The sequence below is a fragment of the Pongo abelii genome, chromosome 16, assembly GCF_028885655.2.
Source record: "Pongo abelii isolate AG06213 chromosome 16, NHGRI_mPonAbe1-v2.0_pri, whole genome shotgun sequence".
In the NCBI taxonomy this organism is placed as follows: Eukaryota; Metazoa; Chordata; class Mammalia; order Primates; family Hominidae; genus Pongo; species Pongo abelii.
The window spans coordinates 88,052,981-88,074,724 of NC_072001.2; the positions used below are offsets into that span (position 1 = coordinate 88,052,981).

At 45.5% G+C, this 21,744-nt stretch overlaps 1 protein-coding gene across 1 annotated transcript in view; it reads left to right on the forward strand.

Moving 5' to 3' along the window:
• Window positions 1–21,744, forward strand: part of SEC11A (SEC11 homolog A, signal peptidase complex subunit) — a 77,106-nt gene that overhangs the window by 6,735 nt on the left and 48,627 nt on the right. Inside the window, exon 2 of the mRNA XM_063716065.1 lies at window positions 4,257–4,374. The gene's annotated coding sequence lies outside the window, so the exon portion shown is untranslated. The remainder of the gene's footprint in view (window positions 1–4,256; window positions 4,375–21,744) is intronic.

Sequence of the window (21,744 nt, forward strand, 5' to 3'; positions counted from 1 at the left end):
CCCCAGGTCTGGCATCTACTGGGAAGCCATTATCAACCACTGGCCTGAAGGGGCAAAGAGATGGAACAGTTACCAGTCCTTGTGTAGCTGTAGGAGAAGGACAGCCAACAGGAGCTTGGAGGAAAGAAGAGCCCTACCTCTCTTCTTTCTCTCAGGTCTCCTTCAGTACCTCCCACTGGCTGAGCCAGCAGGAAGCCTACAAGCAAGGAGCCCAGATGATGCTGCTTTCAAAGTCCACCTCTAGAGGTAAAGAGCAGAGTGCAAAAGGGTGAAGGGTGGATCGGTAGGAGCAAAGGCAAGAATACCTAGCAGGTGTGTGATCATCTGACAGTGTGGAAACTGCCAAAGCGTGTAGCCAAGGGCCTTAAGGGAACGGAAAACCAAGGCTTCTAAAGATAAAAAGCTAAGGTAGCAAGAGGGCAAGTAAGACAGGTGGAAGGGGCAGAAAAGAGTAACTGGTGAGGATGAGGGCCAGAAATGGGCCAGAAATGAGACCATTTTATTGTTTGGTTAAATACTGAGCTGGAGTCTGAGCTAGGGAAGAAATTAAGAGGACATATGTCTGAGTTGAGTTGAACTGGAGCATTAAAAATTCTTCCACATTGGCTCTTAGCCTATATTTCTTCTTCTTAGCTAAACTACACGCATTCAACAAATAAATGTTTGGTGCCTATCACGTGCCAGGAACTTTTAGGCCCTGGGGATTTAGGAGGGAACAAGATTAACCTCCTTGGCCAGGCACAGTGGCTAATGCCTGTAATCTCTGTACTTTGGGACACCGAGGCAGGAGGATTGCTGGCGGCCAGGAGTTTGAGACCAGCCTGGGCAACATAGAGACCCTGTCTCTACAAAAAACAAACAAACAAACAAAAAACCTAGGCATAGGGGCACATGCCTGTGGTCCTTGGGAGGATGAAGCAGGAGGACTGCTTGAGCCCAGGAGTTCAAGGCTGCAGTGGCCCAATTGACTACTTATACATATCCCCCTACCCAGTGCCTAATCTTGTGTTTATCATTTTCTTGTTCTTAATGTATATATACGTGTGTGTGTGTGTATGTGTGTATTTATGTATTTAGAGACAATGTCTTGCTCTGTCACCCAGGCTGGAGTGCAATGGTGCAATCATGGCTTACTGCAGCCTCAACCTCCCAGGCTCAGGTGATCCTCCCACCTTAGTCTCCCAAGTAGCTGGAACCACAGGCTTGCACCACCACACACAGCTAATTCTTGTTTGTTTGTCTTTAAATTTATTCATTTTAAATTTTATTTTTGTAGAGACAGTTCTCTCTACAAAAATGCTGCCCAGGCTGGTCTGAAATTCCTGGCCTCAAACAATCCTCCTGCCTTGGTCTTTCAAAGTGCTGGGATTATAGGTGTGAGCTTACTCTACCCAGCAAAAATACTTTTATTTTAAAAATTTATTAAAAATTGTAAAATAGGCCAGGTGCGGTGGCTCACACCTGTAATCTCAGCTCTTTGGGAGGCCGAGGCGGGCAGATCACCTGAAGTCAGGAGTTTGAGACCAGCCTGGCCAACATGGAGAAACCCCATCTCTACTAAAAATACAAAATTAGCCAGGTGTGGTGGCACATATCTGTAATACCAGCTACTTGGTATTACACGCTGAGGAAGGAGAATTGCTTGAGCCTGGGAGGCAGAGGTTGTGGTGAGCTGAGATCGTGCCTTTGCGCTTCAGCCTGGGCAACAAGAGAGAAACTCCATCTCAAAAAATAAAAAATAAAATAAAAATAAAAAATTGTAAAATGGGGACTAGGCACAGTGGCTCATGCCTGTAATCCCAGCACTTTGGGAGGCCCAGGCAGGTGGATCACCTGAGGTCTGGAGTTTGAAACCAGCCTGGCCAATGTGATCTTTACTAAAAATACAAAAATTAGCTGGGCATGGTGGTGCACACCTGTAATCCCAGCTTCATGGGAGGCTGAGGCAGGAGAATTGCTTGAACCCGGGAGACAGAAGTTGCCATGAGCCGAGATTGCGCCACTGCACTCCAGCCTGGGTGATAGAGCTAGACTCTGTCTCAAAAAAAAAAAAAAAAAATTAAAATGGGCACAGTGGCATATGCCTATAATCTCAGTTACTTGGAAAGCTGAGACAGGAGAATCACTTGAGACCAAGAGTTCAAATCCAGCCTGGGCAACATAGTGTGACCCCCTCCATCTCTTAAAAAAAAAAAATTAAAAGGGCTGTGAGCACACCATTGCATTCCAGCGGTATTTGTATACATGTGTGTTTATATACATACACACACATATTATAAATTTTTGAAAACTAAAAAACCAGTTGGGTACAGTAACTCATATATATTTGTATACATACACACACACACACATACACACACACAGATACATGCATAAATGTTCCCAAAACATATATTGTTAATTTTAGTTCTTGTTTTCTTTACTAAAACAGTGTCATTTCCTATGTAATATCCTGGAATTTCTTTTTCACTTTTTGTGTTATATTGTTAAAATTCATCTCAGGCTTGATGCATATAGTTGCATTTATTTCTCGCGGCTGCTATAGACAATTCTAATGTGTGACTATACTTTCATTTTTCCCATGCAACAGAAACTCCTGGTGGCCTGTATTCTTCTCCTTGGCCTCTTAGCCCTGAATATATGGTGGCCAGTTTCATGGGAGCCTTCATTTACAATTTCCGCTGCAAGTGCCAGGTTTTGGGCCTCTCCAGTTTCTGTCTCAGGGCCTTTTCAAAGCCATAAGAGCCTACTCAACCCTCTCACAGGCGTAGTCTGAAAGTAAAGGGAATTAACACAACCTTCAACCAGTGGCAGGTATGAGCCAAGGAATAAATGCCCCAGTCTCCTATCCTTCAGATGGACAATTCTGGGAAGCATTTGATACACTTTTCAGAGGACTCCGAAAATCAATCACGCTCCCTGCGCTGGCTTTCCCTCCTACCCTACCTCACTCGTTCTTCTCCGTTAGACCTGCTGTCCTCCACACACATCATCAATTCCCAAATACACAACCTGCACCCAAGTCCTTGTCTCAGGCTCTGCTTTTGGGGAACCCAAACTAATACACCCAATTTCCCGATATTGAGCATTGGGTTGTTGCAGATTACTGTTATTGCAAAAGTGCTACCAAGAACTTTCATGTAAAACCCAACGGTGCTCAAATGCGAGAATTTCTTTTTCGTATTTACATAGAAATAGAATTGGTGGTCACAACTCTATTGTGAATGTTGAGCTTTACAAGGTAATTTCCAGTTGTTTACCAAAGTGGTTTTGGGGTTTTGTTTTGTTCTGGTTTGGTTTTTTTAAACCAGTTTACACTTCTAACAACATTGTATATGAGATTCTCTTGATCCACGTCCTCTCCAATGCAAGCTGTTGTCAGATTTCTTCATTTTTGCCACTCAAATAGACATCAAATGGAATCTCACTGTGGTTTTGACTTGTACCTCTCTGATGATTAATGAAGTTGAACATATCTTTATATGTTTATTGACCATAAATGTTTCATATTCTGAGAAATGCCTATTCATAGCTTTTGTCCACTTTTTTCTGTTGGTTCATTGTCCTTTCTTCCTTAATTTTACTATGTTTTTGACAGTTATGGGCTTTTTCTTTGAACTCAAGTGTTCAGAATTGAATCAATCATAATTTTCATGTAATGTGATTTTTTTCCCCTGGTTACAAAAGTAATGCATGCATGTTATAAAAGAAACAAGTAAAGAGTGCAGACATGTTGAATATAGAAAGAAAAGTCTCCTTTACTCTCAGCTCCACCCAACCTCCAGGCAAGAATAACTCCCATGGACAATTTGTCATTCCATGTTTTTAGATTTTTGTTTTCACATCTCTCTCCCAAATTAGATTGATAGTCTCTCAACGGTAAAGACTGTGTTGTATTCATTTGTGTATTCCCACCCCTAGCATAATGCCTGGTTCAGATCAGGAATGAAATACATTATTGTTGAATGAACTGCTGAAAGACGAGTTAGAACATAGGCTTTGAAGTTAGAAGACTTTGGTTTGCCTGGGGCAGAGAATCCAAGCAGGAGAAAAATGGGAGTACTGGTAGAGTGTGTTGGGCTTTGATTACTGAAAGCCTTGGCTATTGGGCCAGAGTGTTTGATTTTTATGTTAGAGGCAGTGGGGTGAGGGCATTCAAGACTTTTTAGGTAGAGGAAATTATTTGTTCATATATGTATGAATTATTCATATTTATATATATTTTGTTTGTTTGTTTGTTTGTTTATTTGTCTTAGAGTCTCACTCTGTTGCCCAGGCTGGAGTGCAGTGATGTGATATCGGCCCACTGAAACCTCTGCCTCCCAGCTTCAAGTGATCCTCCCACCCGAGCCTTCCTACCAGCTGGGATTACAAGTGAGTACAACTGCACCTGGCTAATTTTTGTATTTTTAGTAGAGATAGGGTTTCACCATGTTGGTCAGGCTGGTCTTGAACTCCTGACTGCAGGTGATCTGCCCGCCTCAGCCTACCAAAGTGCTGGGATTACAGGCATGAGCCACCGTGCCACCTGGCCTATTCTTATGTTTTTACCAGCAACAGAATTAAAATGAGACATTGACAATCTAGTCATCTACTGGCATTGTACAGGATGTAAGGCGGAGGAGAAGGGGGAAAATGAAACTGGAGACAGAAAAATGAATGAATCAAGCAGTTGTGGCCGAACGCGGTGGCTCACACCTGTAGTCCTAGCACTTTGGGAAACCAAAACAGGCAGATCACTTGAGACCAGGAGTTCAAGACCAGCTTGGGCAACATGGCAAAACCCCATCTCTACAAAAAAATACAAAAAAAAAAAAAAAATTAGCCAGGTGTGGTGGCGCACAGCTGTAGTCCCAGCTACTTGGGAGAATCCTTTGAGCCCAGGAGGTTGACCGAGTGAGACCCTGTCTCAAAAAAAAAAAAAAGTTATTAACTTGTTATGGACACAGACTCCTATGACAAACTCATGAGAACTGTGGCTTCTTTCAGAAAAGTAGCTATAAACCTAAGCCCCTACATTTTTCGAGAATCCCTGGATTAGTGAGTCTTTTTTTTTTTTTTTTTTTTAGACAGAGTCTTGCTCTGTCGCCAGGCTACAGTGCAGTGGCATGATCTCAGCTCACTGCAACCTCCACTTCTTGGGTTCAAGCGATTCTCATGCCTCAGCCTCCTGAGTAGTTGGGATTACAGGCACGTGCCACCACACCCAGCTAATTTTTGTATTTTTAATAGAGACAGGGTTTCACCATGTTGGCCAGGAAGGTCTTGATCTCCTGACCTCGTGATCCACCCGCCTCAGCCTCCCAAAGTACTGGGATTACAGGCGTGAGCCACTGCGCCCAGCCTAGTGAGTCATTCTAAGAGTGAAAGAATAAGAACCTGCAGCATGTATTTATTCAGTCAGACATATTTATTAATCCCCTATTATGTGTGTGCAAGGCACTGAGCTGAGTGCTGGGAACAGACGCCATCCAGTATGAGGCATGCATTATGGTATGACATAGTGGTCAAGGGCACAGACCCTAAGCCCAGTTCTCTGGCTTCAAACCCCTGCTGGGTGACCTTGTTTAATAGAGCAACTGTACTCCACTTCTGTTTTATAGGGACAATACTGACACCATCCTCATGGGCTGCTGTGAAGATTAAATGAATGCTTCATGAGAGCTTGGGCTTGATGGCAGAAATGAGGGAGGAGAGAGAGGGCAGTAACTATGCGGAGCGGGGAGTGAAGGCAAGGAAGAATTTTAAAGGATGACAAGATTTTAAAGTAAAGCAGGAGAGGCTGAAGGTGCATCACTCATGATCTGTTCTGTCCCCTAAGGGGGGCCAAATGGTGGGAGGGGAGAGATGGAGAGCAAACGCAGAGAGGCTGGCTTTAGCTAGGAAGATACTTCCGCTTGTGAGCTGGAGGGGAGGAGTCAAGTGTGGGTGCAGGTGCTGACTCTGAAGTAACCGCAGGCAAGAGGGAAGGAATGTCACCAAAGGGGGAGGGGTGAGGAAAAAGGAAAAGTTGTAACACACTGTCTCAAAGAGGGGATCTAGGAAGATGCAAATGTCAGGGATTATTCAGGACTGGTGAGCTGATAAGGGATACGGATCTGCCTGGTTGGGTAACTTCTGGTGGTCATGGGACCTACAGGAGAAAACCATTAAAAAAAAAAAAAAAAAAGGTGGGGTAGGGGAAGTGGTGAGTGCAGAATGTCACAGTGGTGAAATCCGGAAGAATAGAGACAGGGGAGGCTGGCCATTGTGGCTCACGCCTGTAATCCAAACACTTTGGGAGGTCAAGGCAGGTGGATTGCTGGAGCCCAGGAGTTCAAGATCAGCCTGGGCAACATGGAGAAACCCAGTCTCAGTAAAAAATTAGCTGGGCATTGTGGCACACGCCTGCAGTCCCAGCTATTTGAGAGGCTGAGGTGGGAGGATTGCTTGAGCCCAGCAGGTGAAGGCTGCAGTGAACCATAATCGTGCCACTGCACTCCTGCCTGGGCGACAAAGTGAGACCCTATCTCAAATAGAAAAGAAAGAGAGAGTTGGCCGGGCACAGTGGCTCACACCTGTAATCCCAGCGCTTTGGGAGGCCAAGGCAGGCAATCACCGGAGGTCAGGAGTTCAAGACCAGCCTGGCCAACGTGGTGAAACCCTATCTCTACTAAAAAATACAAAAATTAGCTGGGCATGGTGGCAGGCACCTATAATCCCAGCTATTTAGGAACCTGAGGCATGGAGAATTGCTTGAACCTGGGAGGCGGAGGTTGCAGTGAGCCAAGATCATGCCACTGCACTCCAGACTGGGCAACAGAGTGAGACTCTGTCTCAGAAAAAAAAAAGGGGGGGGGATTTGCTGGATTTGCCAACCCACTGGTCTTTACTGAAGTATCTTAAGGGTCACTAAAGTGTCACAGCAGGTGACTCATGGCAGAGAAGAAAAGGGAGCAAGAACGGTGAGGCAGTAAACCACATGCAATCTGAGAACACTGACTTTGCAATGAAACGGAAAAGTAAGACATTAACCAGAAAGAATAACAGAGTGAAATGAGGTATATTTTTCTTTCTAAAGGTCAGAAAAGCTGTGCTACTGCTATTTCTTCTCCTTCTTCTTCCTCTTCTTCTTCTTCTTCTTCTTCTTCTTCTTCTTCTTTCTCCTCCTCCTTCCCCTTCTCCTCCTTCTCCTTCTCCTTCTTCTTCTTCTTCTTTCTCCTCCTCCTTCCCCTTCTCCTCCTTCTCCTTCTCCTTCTCTTCCTTCTTCCTTCTTCTAAGATAAAGGCAGCAGTCGTAGAGCTGGCAGGAGAGGGAGGAATAGGGCTTCAAAAACTCAGCTGGAGGCCATGAGCAGTGGCTCACACCTATAATTCCAGCACTTTGGGAGGCCGAGGTGGGCTGATCACTTTAGGCCAGGAGTTCAAGACCAGCCTGGCCAACATGACAAAACCCCATCTACTAAAAATACAAAAAAAAAAAAAAAAAAATTAGCTGGGCACTGGACTCCAGACTGGGTGACAGAGCAAGACGCTATCTCAAAAAAAAAAAAAAAAAAAAAGTCAACTGGAATATGATGCCAGCATAATACTATTGTAATTAGCTTCTCTGGGCCAGACATTTTCCATAAGAATATGTTATTCCCAATTTACAGAGGAGGAAACCGAGGCTCAGAGAAGCTAAGTCATTCGCCCAAGATCACACTGCTAGTCAATGGCAGAGTTAGGATTTGAGTCCAGGTGATATGACTCCAAAACACCAAAGCTTGCCTGCCTAATACCAGAGACAAGCAGAAATGTTAGCACTTTGAGGGATAGGGGATACTTCTGTCAGCACCGAGGAAGGAAGAAAGGATTGGAAGAAACATATATACTAATGATTTATGTTCATTTATTATTTAGAATTATTCTCCTTCCCACACGAATATATAAGAATATAGATTTTTAAAAATTTCTTTTGATTTATTTGTTTTTTTTTTGGTTTTTGAGATGGAGTCTCGCTCTGTTGCCCAGGCTGGAGTGCAATGGCGCGATCTCAGCTCACTGCAACCTGTGCCTCCCAGGTTCAAGCAATTCTCATGCCTCAGCCTCCCGAGAAGCTGGGATCACAGACACCCGTCACCATGAGCGGCTAATTTTTTTGCATTTTTAGTAGAGACGGGGTTTCACCATGTTGGCTAGGCTGGTCACAAACTCCTGACCTCAAGTGGTCCACCCACCTTGGCCTCCCAAAGTGCTGAGATTACATGGGTGAGCCACCAAGCCCGGCCAATTTTTTAAATTTCTTTTGAGACAGGGTATTGCTTTGTCACCCAGGCTGGAGTGCAGTGGTGCAAACACAGCTCACTGCAGCCTCAGACTACTGGGCTCAAGTGATCCTCCTGCCTCAGCCTCCCAAGTAGCTGAGACTACCAATGTGCACCACCACACCAAGCTAATTTTTGACATTTTTAGTAGAGATGGGGTCTCACTATGTTGCTCAGGAGAGTCTTGAACTCCTGAGCTCAAAATATCTTCCCACCTCAGCCTCCCAAAGTGCTGGGATTACAGGCGTGAGCCACCATGCTTGGCTGAAAGCATATAGATTTTTTTTAAGTTGGCATGATCTGTTTACATGACCAAGCACCTTTAAAAAAAAAAAAAAAAAAAGGCAGGCTAGGGACGATGGCTCATGCCTGTAATCCCAGCACTTTTGGAGGCTGAGGTGGGTGGATCACTTTGAGGTCAAGAGTTCAAGACTAGCCTGGTCAATGTAGTGAAACCCCTGTCACTACTAAAAATAAAAAAAATTTAAAAATTAGCTGGGTGTGGTGGCAGGTGCCTGTAATCCCAGCTACTTGGGAGGCTGAGGCAGAAGAATCACTTGAACCCGGGAGGCAGAGGTTGCGCTGAGCCGAGACCATGACATTGCACTCCAGCCTGGGCAACAAGAGTGAAACTCCATTTCAAGGAAGATATGTATATATGTACAAAAAAATAGCCAGGCGTGTTGGCAGATGCCTGTAATCCCAGCTATGCGGGAAGCTGAGGCAGGAGAATTGCTTGAGCCCGGGAGGCAAAGGTTGCAGTGAGCTGAGATTGCGCCACTGCACTCCAGCCTGGGCAATAAAGCGAGACTCTGTCTCAAAAAAAAAAAAAAAAAACCCAATGCAAAAAATTGGCATGATACAGAAAGTCTGACTTTACATAGAAGAAAATTCAGGCAAAGAACCAAGCTGAACTTTTGTGGTCAGAAAATGAACTGGACATGGCCAAGAATGTTAAAGTTGAGTATTTAGAACAGTGGTGTGGCTAATTGATTCACCCAGCCCTCTACCCAAATGGTTGCTTCATAGGAGAATCAATCCTCCCTTAAATACTCCCTTAATTCAAGAGAATGGAGGGGAAAATAGTTTGCATATATTGGCAAGTTGTTTATTGCAACTACAAGGATTTTTGTGATGTATGTCTCATCTATCAATATTTTCTGATGAGTGATTTCAAAATATCTGTCTAAAGAACAGACCTAGGCCAGGCGCGGTGGCTCACGCCTGTAATCCCAGCACTTTGGGAGGCTGACGCGGGTGGATCACGAGGTCAGGAGATCAAGACCATCCTGGCTAACACAGTGAAACCCCGTCTCTACTAAAAATACCAAAAATTAGCCGGGCGTGGTGGCGGGTGCCTGTAGTCCCAGCTATTCGGGAGGCTGAAGCAGGAGAATGGCGTGAACCCGGGAGGCGGAGTTTGCAGTGAGCCGAGATTGCGCCACTGCCCTCGAGCCTGGGCAACAAAGCGAGACTCCGTCTCACAAAAAAAAAAAAAAAAAAAAAAAGAAAAGAACAGACCTCATTTATTTGCCAAACTCTCACATGCAAAAAATGCAGAAAAAAACAAAACCAAATCATAAAGCAAAGGGAACTGTACAGTTTCGTGGGCAGGTCAGAACCAGAGACATAAAAACTGACAGCCGTGGTGAGCAAATTGGACAAACAGGACCTAAAGACTAGGACATGGTGAGGGGTCGCTCCTGCTGCTATACCAATGCTCTAACCCCAGTTGTTACACCAAAAGGTGTTGAAAAAAATGCCAAGGTTCAAGGGCATCTAGTAGACCAGGAAAGTACTGGAAAAGCAGATCTGAGCAAAAAGGAGGTCGCCATGTGACTCAGCTTGCAAATCAACCTCTACATGCCAAGCCCACCTATTTCTCAGGAAAATCCTGTTTATCACAACATACTTGGTGTAAAAATATGATGAAAGTGAGGCCAGGCACAGTGGCTCATGCCTGTAATCCCAGCACTTTGGGAGGCCAAGGTGGGCAGATCACCTGAGGGGAGGAGTTCGAGACCAGCCTGGCCAAGATGGGAAACTCCATCTCTACCAAAAGTACAAAAAATTAGCCAGATGTTGTGGGGCATGCCTGTAGTCCCAGCTACTCAAGAGTCTGAGGCAGGAGAGTTGCTTGAACCCAGGAGGCAGAGGTTGCAGTGAGCCGAGATCATGTCACTGCACTCCAACCTCGGCAACAGAATGAGACTCCATCTTTAAAAAAAAAAAAAAAATTGGCCAGGCATGGCTCATGGCTGTAATCCCAGCACTTTGGGAGGCCAAGGCGGGTGGATCACCTGAGGTCAGGAGTTCAAGAACAGTCTGACCAACATGGTGAAACCCTGTCTCTACTAAAAATACAAAAACTAGCCCATCTGGCGGCACATGTCTGTAATCCCAGCTACTCAAGAGGCTGAGGCAGAAGAATCACTTGAACCCAGGAGGCTGAGGCTGCAGTGAGCTGAGACCGCACCATTGCACTCCAGCCTGGGCAACAAGAGCAAAACTCTGTCTCAAAAAAAAAAAAAAAATTAAAATTAAAAATTAGGTCAGGGATAATGGTTCACACCTGTAATTCTGCCACTTTTTGCAGCCAAGGCAGGTGGATTAACTGAGCTCAGGAGTTCAAAAGCAACCTGGGCAACATGGGAAAAACCCATATCCACAAAAAATACAAAAAATTACCTAGGTGTGGTGGTGCGCACCTGTAGTCCCAGCTACTTGGGATTTCTTGAGCCTGGGAGATTGACTGCAGTGAGCTGTGATTGCACCACTGCACTCCAGCCTGTGCAATAGAGCAAGACCCTGTCTAAAAAAAAAAAAAAAAAAAAAATTTTTTTTTTAACTCGTTGGACCTGGTGGCATGTGCCTGTAGACCCAGCTATTTGGGAGGCTTGGCCTGAGGCTGCAATGAGCTTTAATCACATCACTGCACTTCAGCCTGGGCAACAGAGTGAGACTCTGTCTCTAAAAAATAAATAAATGTGTAATATAAAAAACAAATAAAGTTAATTTTGATAATATACTTTTCTCAATATATCAAAAGTATTACCTGCACAGCAAAAGAAATAATCAACAGAGTAAACAAACAACCTACAGAATGGGAGAAAATATTTGCAAATTATTCATCTGACAAAGGACTAATATCCAGAAACTACAAGGAACTCAAACAACTCAACGACAAAAACAAATAACCTCCTTAAAAAGTAGGCAAAGAACACGAATAAACATTTCTCAAAAGAAGACACACAAGCAACCAACAACATATGAAAAAATACTCTACATCACCAATCATCAGAAAAATGCTAATTAAAACCACAATGAGATACCATCTTATACCAGTCAGAATGGATATTATTAAGCCAGGCACAGTGGCTCATGCCTGTAATCCCAGCACTTTGGGAGGCTGAGGTGAGAGGATTGTTTAAGCCCAGGAGTTTGAGATCATCCTGGGCAGCACAGGGAGACCCCATCTCAACAAAAAATAAATTTAATTGGCTGGGCACAGTGGCTCACACCTGTAATCCCAGCACTTTGGGAGGATTATACTAAGTGAAATAACTCAGAAACAGAAAATCAAATAGTAAATGTTCTCATTTACAAGTGGGAACTGAACAATGGGCATACATGGATAGAAAGATGGAAATAATAGACAATGGAGCCTCCAAAAGCGGGGAGAGATGAGAAAAATGAGGAAGGGAGATGAGAGTTGAAAAACTACCTACTGGGACCATGTTTACTATTTGGGCAATGAGTACACTAGCATCCTAAACCTCACCATTATGCAATATATCCATGTAACAAACCCATACATGTATTCCTTGAATCTATAGTAAAAGAAGAGGAACGGAGGTGTACTTGAGAATAGTAGTTAATGAGCATTGTTTTTCTAAATTGATAGTTTTAGAGCAGTCCACTAGCATAAGCCCATGTCACGTGACCAATGCCATGTGTTCTTTTTGTTTTGTATTTAAAAAACAAAAAAGTACTGCCGGGCACAGTGGCTCGCGCCTATAGTCCTTGCACTTTAGGAGGCCAGGGCAGGAGGACTGCTTGAGGCCATGAGTTCAAGACCTGCCTGGGCAACATACCAAGACCTTGTCTATAAATTAGCCAGGTGTGATGGTTAATATTGAGCGTCAACTTGATTGGATTGAAGGATGCAAAGTATCATTCCTTGGTGTGTCTGTGAAGGCATTGCCAAAGGAGGTTAACACTTGAGTCAGTGGACTGGGAGAGGAAGACCCACCCTTAATCTGAGTAGGCACCATTACCTTGGCTGCCAGCACAGCTAGAAAAAGCAGAAGAGGGCTGGGCACAGTGGCTTACACCTGTAATCCTAGCACTTTGAGAGGCCGAGGCGGGCGGATCACAAAGTCAGGAGTTTGAGACCAGCCTGGCCAATATTGTGAAACCCTTGTGTCTACTAAAAATACAAAAATTAGCCAGGCGTGGTGGTGGGCATCTGTAGTCCCAGCTACTCCGGAGGCTGAGGCAGGAGAATCGCTTGAACCCGGGAAGCGGAGGTTGCAGTGAGCCGAGATCGTGCCACTGCACTCCAGCCTGAGCGACAGAGCAAGACTCTGTCAAAAAGAAGAGACAGGAGAGGAGAGGAGAGGAGAAAAAGAAAAAGAAAAAGCAGAAGAAAGTGGAATGAACAGACTTGCTGAGTCTCCTGACCTTCATCTTTCTCCAGTGCTGAATGCTTCCTGCCCTCGGACACCTTCAGCTTTTGGACTCCTAGACTTACATCAGTGGTTTGCCAGGGGCTCTTGTGCCTTCTGCCACAGACTGAAGCTGCAGCTTTTCTACTTTTGAGGTTTTGGGACTCAGGATGGTTTTCTTGCTCCTCAGCTTTTAGATGGCCTGTTATGGGACTTCACCTTGTGATCGTGTGAGCCAATACTCCTTTTTTTTTTTGAGCTGGAGTTTTGCTTTTGTCACCTAGGCTGGAGTACAATGGCACAATCTCGGCTCACTGCAATCTCCGCCTCCCGAGTTCAGGCAGTTCTCCTACTCAGCTTCCCAAGTAGCTGGGACTACAGGCATGCACCACCATGTCCAACTAATCTTGTATTTTTAGTAGAGATGAGTTTTCACCATGTTGGCTAGACTGGTCTCGAACCCCTGACCTCAGGTGATCAGCCCACCTCAGTCTCCCAAATTGTTGGGATTATAGGCGTGAGCCACCGCGCCTGGCCCAGTACTCGTTAATAAACTCCCTTTCATATATACATCTATGCTATTAGTACTGTCCCTCTAGAGAACCCTGACTACACCAGGCATGATGGCATGTGCCTGTAGTCCTGGCTACTCTGCAGGCTGAGGTGGGAGGATCGCTAGAGCCCAAGAGTTGGAGTTTGAGGCTGCGGTGAGCTATGATACAGCCACGGCAAGGCTGCGGTGAGCTATGATACAGCCACGGCACTCCAGCCTAGTCAAGAGAGACCATGCTTAAAAAAAAAGTATGATCATCCCTTCTTGAAATCAGTGTAATTAGTAGTTTATATTCTTTTTTCATACCAAGTCTTCCATATCTAGGATGTATTTATCAATTGCAGTACATCTCAATTTGGACTAAGCCTCATTTCAAGTACTCACAAGCCCCATGTGGCGAGTGGCTATTGTGTTGGACAGTTCAGACATAGAAACCACTCTTAGCATTTCAGCATTAGAGTATTTTCTTTGTACTTTTTTTCTCTTTTCTTCCTCCCTTCTTTTTTTCTTTGAAAACATGTTTAATTGGGTAAGCTGGATTTTTAAGGAAGTGAGGAAAATTCATATTCTGAGAGCCTCTAGTTTTAAATTTTAAGTGTTTCCAGTACAGCTCTCCTTTGTTTATCTGTTTTTAAGTGTTTTTGTTTGTTTGTTTGTTTTTTGTGACAGAGTTCTGCTCTGTCACCCAGGCTGGAGTGCAGTGGCACAATCTCATCTCACTGCAACCTCTGCCTCCCAGGTTCAGGCAATTCTCCTGCCTCCACCTCCTGAGTAGCTGGGATTACAGGTGCACGCCACCATGTCTGGCTAATTTTTGTATTTTAGTAGAGACGGGGTTTCACCATGTTGGCCAGGCTGGTCTTGAACTCCTGACCTCAGGTGATCCGCCTGCCTCAGCCTCCCAAAGTGCTGGGATTACAGGCATGAGCCACCATGCCTGGCCCTATTTTTACTTTTTTAAGGTGGGGTCTGGCTCTGTCACCCAGGCCGGAGTGCAGTGGTGCAATCTTGGCTCACTGCAGCCTCGACCTCCTGGCTCAAGTGATTCTCCCACCTCAGCCCCCCAAATATCTGGGACTACATATGTGTGCCACCACACCCGGCTAATTTTTGTATTTTTTGTAGATACGGCGTTTCACTATGTTGCCCAGGCTGGTTTCAAACTCTTGAGCTCAAGTGATCTGCCCCTGTTGGCCTACCAAAGTGCTGGGATTACAGGCGTGAGCCACAGTGCCCTGCTGTTTGTTTGTTTTTAAAAACCCAGGTGTGGCCGGGTGCTGGTGGCTCAAGCTTGGAATCCCAGCACTTTGGGAGGCCGAGGTGGGCAGATCACGAGGTCAAGAGATGGAGACCATCCTGGCCAACATTGTGAAACCCCTTCTCTACTAAAGATATGAAAATTAGCTGGCCGTAGTGGCACATGCCTGTACTCCCAGCTACTCGGGAGGCTGAGGCAGGAGAATTGCTTGAACCCGGGAGGCAGAGGTTGCAGTGAGCTGAGATCGCGCTACTGCACTCCAGCCTGGGCGACAGTGAGAGACTCCATCTCGAAAAAACAAACAAAACAAAACCAGGTGCACAGATTCTTTTGGGAAGATAAAAAGGCAGGAGAAGCCAGACGTGGTAGCTCATGCCTGTAATCCCAGCACTTTGGGATCACAAGTTCAAGAGATCGAGACCATCCTGGCCAACATGGTAAAACCCCACCTCTACTAAAAATACAAAACTTAGCTTGGCGTGGTGGCATGTGCCTGTAGTCCCAGCTACTCGGGAGGCTGAGGCAGGAGAATTGCTTGAAGTTGGGAGGCGGATGTTGCAGTGAGCCGAGATTACGCCACAGTGCTCCAGCCTGGGCCACAGAGTGAGACTCCATCTCAAAAAAAAAAAAAAAGAAAAAAGGCAGGAGAATGTGTTGCAGGTGCTGCTGCTGAACACTCATTTCCTTTTATTCATTTGTTCATTTCTTTTCTCTCTGTTTTTATTTTTTATTTTTTGAGACAGGGTCTCATTCTGTTGCCCAGGCTTTAGCACACGTAGCTAATTTTTTGTAGAGATGGGCCTCCCTATGTTGTCCAGGCTGGTCTTGAACTCCTGGGCTCCAGCAATCCTCCTGCCTCAGCTTCCGAAAGTGCTGGGATTACAGGCATGAGCCATTACACCTGACCCATTTTTTCTCCTAACAGCAGTTACTGGACATCAACTATGGGCCAGGGACTGTACCTCGGGATAGCTTTACAGACATATTGCCTGGCTTGTGAAGCCTACAATTTACCAGAGGAGCCAGACAAGTAATGACAATAAAATGTGATAAGTGCTGTGATAGGGGAAGAAAGAAGGGCTCAGTAGCTGCCTGGGAGAATAATTAAAGCCATTTTAGGAGATAAGAGAAGGCTTTGGTGGTTGGGGGTGGAGGGAATGATGTCTAAGATGGAACCTAAAGATTGAGTAAAGAATGGCTAAGCAAAGGGGAGAAGGAAGGACTAGAGAATGTCAGAAAGAGCGGGTTTAAGGAATGCCCAGAGCCTTTTGGGGAACTGAAAGAAGTTATGTGTGGTTAGGGCCTCCAGGGTGAGGGGTGAGGCTGGTATTGTGCATTCTTCTCCGGGCAGCCTAGTTAACACTGGGAGTTGGGAGGCAGGATGTTGACAAATCTGGACTAGGCAGGCCCAACACAGGAAGTACTCCACCCCAAAAATATTCATTCACCAGTTCAGTTCGAGTTCACCAGTTATAGACCCAAATGTGTTAATGAGCTTTTCTTTAGGACAGCAAGAATCTCTGGTGAGGCACTGACACCTTATTTTAGATTCAGAAGATTGAACATGATAGAAGTTCCATGTAATAAGGGACATATAAAAATATTGGCCGGGCGCAGTGGCTCATACCTGTAATCCTAGCACTTTGGGAGGCCAAGACGGGCGGATCACGAGATCAGGAGATCGAGACCGTCCTGGCTAACACGGTGAAATCCTGTCTCTACTAAAAATACAAAAAATTAGCCGGCCTGGTGGCGGGTGCCTGTAGTCCCAGCTACTCGGAAGGCTGAGGCAGGAGAATGGCGTGAACCCAGGAGGTGGAGCTTGCAGTGAGCTGAGATGGCGCCACTGCACTCCAGCCTGGGCGACAGAGTGAGACTCCGTCTAAAAAAAAATACGTATAGGCCGGGTGCGGTGGCTCACGCCTGTAATCCCAGCACTTTGGGAGGCTGAGGCGGGCAGATCACCTGAGGTCAGGAGTTCAAGACCAGCCTGGCCAACATGGTGAAACCCTGTCTCTACTAAAAATACAAAAATTAGCCAGGCATGGTGGCAGGTACCTGTAATCCGAGCTACTCGGGAGGCTGAGGCAGGAGAATTGCTTAGAATCCAGGGGGAGGAGGTTGCAGTGAGCCGGGATGGAGCCAGTGCACCCCAGCCTAAGCGACAGAGTGAGACTCTGTCTCAAAAAAAAAAAAAAAGTACATATAAAATATAGGTATGGGGGCCAGGCGCGGTGCCTCACGCCTGTAATCCCAGCACCTTGGGAGGTTGAAGCGGGTGGATCACCTGAGGTCAGGAGTTTGAGACCAGCCTGGCCAACATGATGAAACCCCATCTCTACTAAAAATATAAAAAATTAGCTGGATGTGGTGGCTGGCGCCTGTAATCCCAGCTCAGGAGGCTGAGGCAGGAAAATCGCTTGAACCCGGGAGGCAGAGGTTGCAGCGAGCCAAGATCCAGTCACTGCACTCTAGCCTGGGCAACAAGAGTGAAAACTCCACCTCAAAAAAAATAGATAGATAGAAAGATATGGCCGGGCACGATGGCTCACACTTGTAATCCCAACACCTTGGGATGCTGAGGTGGGAGGATTGCTTGAACCCAGGAGTTCAAGACCAGTCTGGGCAACATAGCAAGAACCCATCTCTACAAAAAATAAAAACATTAACCAGGTGCGGTGGCATCTGCCTCTAGTGTCAGCTATTCAGGAGGCTGAGGTGAGAGGATTGCTTGAACCCAGGAGGTAGAGGCTGCAGTGAGCTGTGATCACACCACTGCACTCCAGCCTGGGTGACAGAGGGAGACCCTGTTTCAAAAAAAAAAAGAAAAAAAAGAAACAGGTGAGGAGCTAATGAAAAGGCAATTAACTCTGACTTGGGGAGGTCTGGACAGGCCTCTAAGTAGGAGGACATTCTGATAATAGCCATGATTTACTGATTTACTAAGTGTCAGGCACTGTTCTCGTGGTATTTTGTTTTGTTTTGTTTTGTTTTTTTGAGATGGAGTCTCGCTCTGTCGCCCAGGCTGGAGTGCAATGGCACGATCTCGGATCACTTCAACCTCTGCCTCCTGGGTTCAAATGATTCTCCTGCCTCAGCCTCCCAAGTAGCTGGGATTACAGGTGCACACCACCATGCCCGACTAATTTTTTTTTTTTTTGTATTTTTAGTAGAGATGAGGTGTCACCATATTGGCCAGGCTGGTCTTGAACTCCTGACCTTGTGATCTGCTCACCTCAGCTTCCCAAAGTGCTGGGATTACAGGCGTGAGCCACCACACCCGCTGTTTGGTTTGTTTTTAGAGAGACAGGGGTCTTGTTCTGTCACCCAGGCTGGAATGCAGTGGCTGGATCATAGCTCACTGTGGCTTTGCGCTCCTGGGCTTAACTGATCCTCCTGCCAGGGCCTCTCAAAGTGCTGGGATTACAGTTGTAAGACACTGCACCTGGCGTCTCTAGTGGGTTTTATTCATTAGTTCACTTAATCCTTTTTTTTTTTTTTTTTTTTTCCTGAGACAGAGTCTTGCTCTGTCTCCCAGGCTGGAGTGCAAGTAGTGCAACCATGGCTCACTGTAGCCTCAACCTCCCGGGCTCAATGGATCTTCCCACCTCAGCTTCCTGAGTAGTTGGGACTTCAGGCATGTGCCAACATGCCTAACTAATTTTTGTATTTTTTGTAGAGACAGGGTTTCACCATGTTGCCCAGGCTGGTCTCAAACTCCTGGCCTCAGCAATCCACCTACCTTGACCTCTCAAAGTGCTAGGATTATAGGCATCAGCCACTGCACCCGGACTAGCTCACTTAATTCTAATAATAATAAAAAAAACCCTGGGTGCTAAAATATCTGTTTACAGATGAAGAAATGGAGGCATATAGAGGTAAAGTAACTCATCTAGAGTCACACAGTAAGGGTTAGAGCAGTTTGGCTCCAGAGATCACTTCTTTAATCCCTATGACATATGCTGGAGTATAGGTGGTTGAGTATGTCTGGACTGTAGGGTAACAAGTTGGCAAGGAATGTCAGATATCAAGTTGATGAAAGAGGCAGTAGCCTGCTGGGCGCAGTGGCTCACGCCTGTAATCCCAGCACTTTGAGAGGCCAAGATGGGTGGATCACCTGAGGTCAGAGGTTTGAGACCAGCCTTACCACCATGGTGAAACCCTATCTCTACTAAACATACAAAAATTAGCTAGGTATGGTGGTGCACATCTGTAATCCCAACCACTCAGGAGGCTGAGGCACAAGAATCGCTTGAACCTGGGAGGTGGAGGTTGCAGTGAGCTGAGATCATGCCACTGCCCTCCAGCCTGGGTGACTAAAAGAAAAGGAGAGGAGAGGAGAGGAAAGGAGAGGAGGCAGTAGCCAAATCACACAGATTCAGCGTGAGTACCTTGAAGAGAGGCTCTTAGGAGCCTTTAGGTAAATATTTTAAAGTACTTGAATGTATATATAAATGATTGCTAATGAATGTGATTGTATTCTGGATATCCATATCCAGATTTACACAAGCCACATTTCCAGTGGTGATTCACTGCCTCAACAGATTCCTATAGGATCCCTTAACCTATCAAGAGGGATATCAAGAGCCAATTCCCTGTCATTAACTATGAGATCCAAGAGCTCAAAAGGCAACTCTTCCAAGAGGGAGGAGGTGCAGGCCCAGTTAGAGGGGAGAGGCTAAGTGTGTCCCCACTCTTGATCCTCTACCCACACGACATCCACATTCACAACAGGGATCTCTCCTCTCTAAGGACTCACAAAACAAACATCAAGGCCCCTTTTTTCTTTCAGCTAAAGCAGTACAGCCAAGCAGGAAATTGATGTGTCCTCCCCAACCCCCATCACATATACGCACATACCAACCCAGAAGGCTGGTGCTTCCCTCTTACAGCTGTCCCGGCAGCTGTCTGGGACTTTTTAAAGAGAGCTTTCCAAAAATCTTCCAGGGAGACTTGGGTGACTCCAGTAATCTCTCTGCACAGAAAGTGCCTTTGATTTTTGAGAATGACATTTCTGTTATCCCATGCTATGCAGAGCTGCTACATCTTTCAAAACCTTGGTCTCTGATGTCCATAGCTACTGGGTTGGTAGGCAGAAAGTTCCATCTCTGCATCCGCCTGACCTGACCTCAGGCAACCCCCAGCAAACTGAGATAGATCCTTGTGGGAGGTGGCACCAGGGAAGAGCCACATCTCCAGTGTGGCCTATGCACCAGCTTGCTGTGATATGCCTGGGCCATTTCCTTTTCTGGCAGGGTCATAGAGGACCTTCTGCTTCTACCCACCACTTCCTACATTGAGAAGGTGAAGGAGAAACTGGTAAGATTATAATTATTTTTAATAGAGTTTTAAAAACATGAAGTCAGGCCGGGCGTGGTGGCTCATGCTTGTAATTCCAGCACTTTGGGAGGCCGAGGGGGGCAGATCACCTGATGTTGGGAGTTTGAGACCAGCCTGACCAACATGCGGAAACCCTGTCTCTACTAAAAATAAAAATAATTAAATAAATAAATAAAAATAAATAAAAATTTAAAAATAAATAAAAAATAGCCGGGCGTGGTTGCGCATGCCTGTAATCCCAGCTACTTGGGAGGCTGAGGCAGGAGAATCACTTGAGCCCGGGAGGCAGAGGTTGTGGTGAGCCGAGATTACACCATTGCACTCCACTCCAGCCTGGGCAACAACAACAACAACAAAAAACCCCACATGACGTCACTTTGCTTCTGCTGGTAGAGACCATTGATTTATACAGAAGTGGTTAACCAGGGCTCAACCATAATGACAGACCTTCCTAGCCTAGAATTTGTGTATCAGTTTGAACCCGCTTCTTGTTTTCAATAATTATTAAATTCTTTGTCCACTTACCATTTGTCATCCATTGTGACAACAGCTTTCTTTCTTTCTTTTATTTATTTATTTTTTGAGATAGAGTCTCTCTTTGTTGCCGAGACTGGAGTGCAGTAGCACAATTATGGCTCACTAAGGGATCAACCTTCAGGACTCAATCGATCCTCCTAACTCAGCCTCCCGAGTAGCTGGAACTACAGGCATGTGTCTCCACACCTGGCTAATTTTTAAAATTTTCTGTAGAGATGAGGCTTCCACTATGTTGCCCAGGTTGGTCTCGAACTCCTGGGCTCGAGTGATCTGCCCACCTTGGCCTCTCAAAGTATTGGGATTACAGGCGTAAGCCACCATGCCCAGCCCCCAATAGCCTTATTTACATGTATTATTTTGTTAAATCCTCAAATGACATAAATTCTTTTCTATTCCTACTTTACACACCAGAAAACTAGAGATTAAAAAATTGCTAACTGAGCTGGGCATGGTGGCATGTGCCTGCAGTCCCAGCTACTTGGGAGGCTGAGTGGGAGGATTGCTTGAGCCTGGGGGGGTCTAGGCTGCAGTGAAGGGTGATCACATCACTGAACTCCAGCCTGGGTGACAGAGTGAGACTCTGTCTCTAGAAACATTAAATTAAATAAATTTTTTTGGAAAAAGAGTTAACTAATTGGTCCAAGATCAAACAGCTGGCAATTGATCTGTGATTCAAAGCCAAGTGGGTCTAACTTAACCCTTCCCTCAGGGGGGCCAGCAGGCTCTCTATAAAGGAAAATGCCAGACATAACATTGTGATTGACAGGGCCCAAAAGACTTATGTGTCAGAAAGACTGCCATCCCAGTCGGCAGAGAAAATAGCATGTCAGAGTCCCACATTTGGAAAATTGAATTCCTTAGGCTTTACATCTATATCAAGTCTGGGATCACCTGTCCTAAATATTTAGGATATTATGAAATATCCTAAATATTTTCATAAGAGACACCGAGCAGTACAAGAAACCTCATTAAGCCTTTGCAGATCCTTCTAGTTTATATCACTCTCCCCTGGTCCTGTTCCTTTCTCATGCATTCTTTTTTTTTTTTTCCAGACAGAGTCTCACTCCATTGCTCAGGCTGAGTGCAATGGTGTGATCTTGGCTCA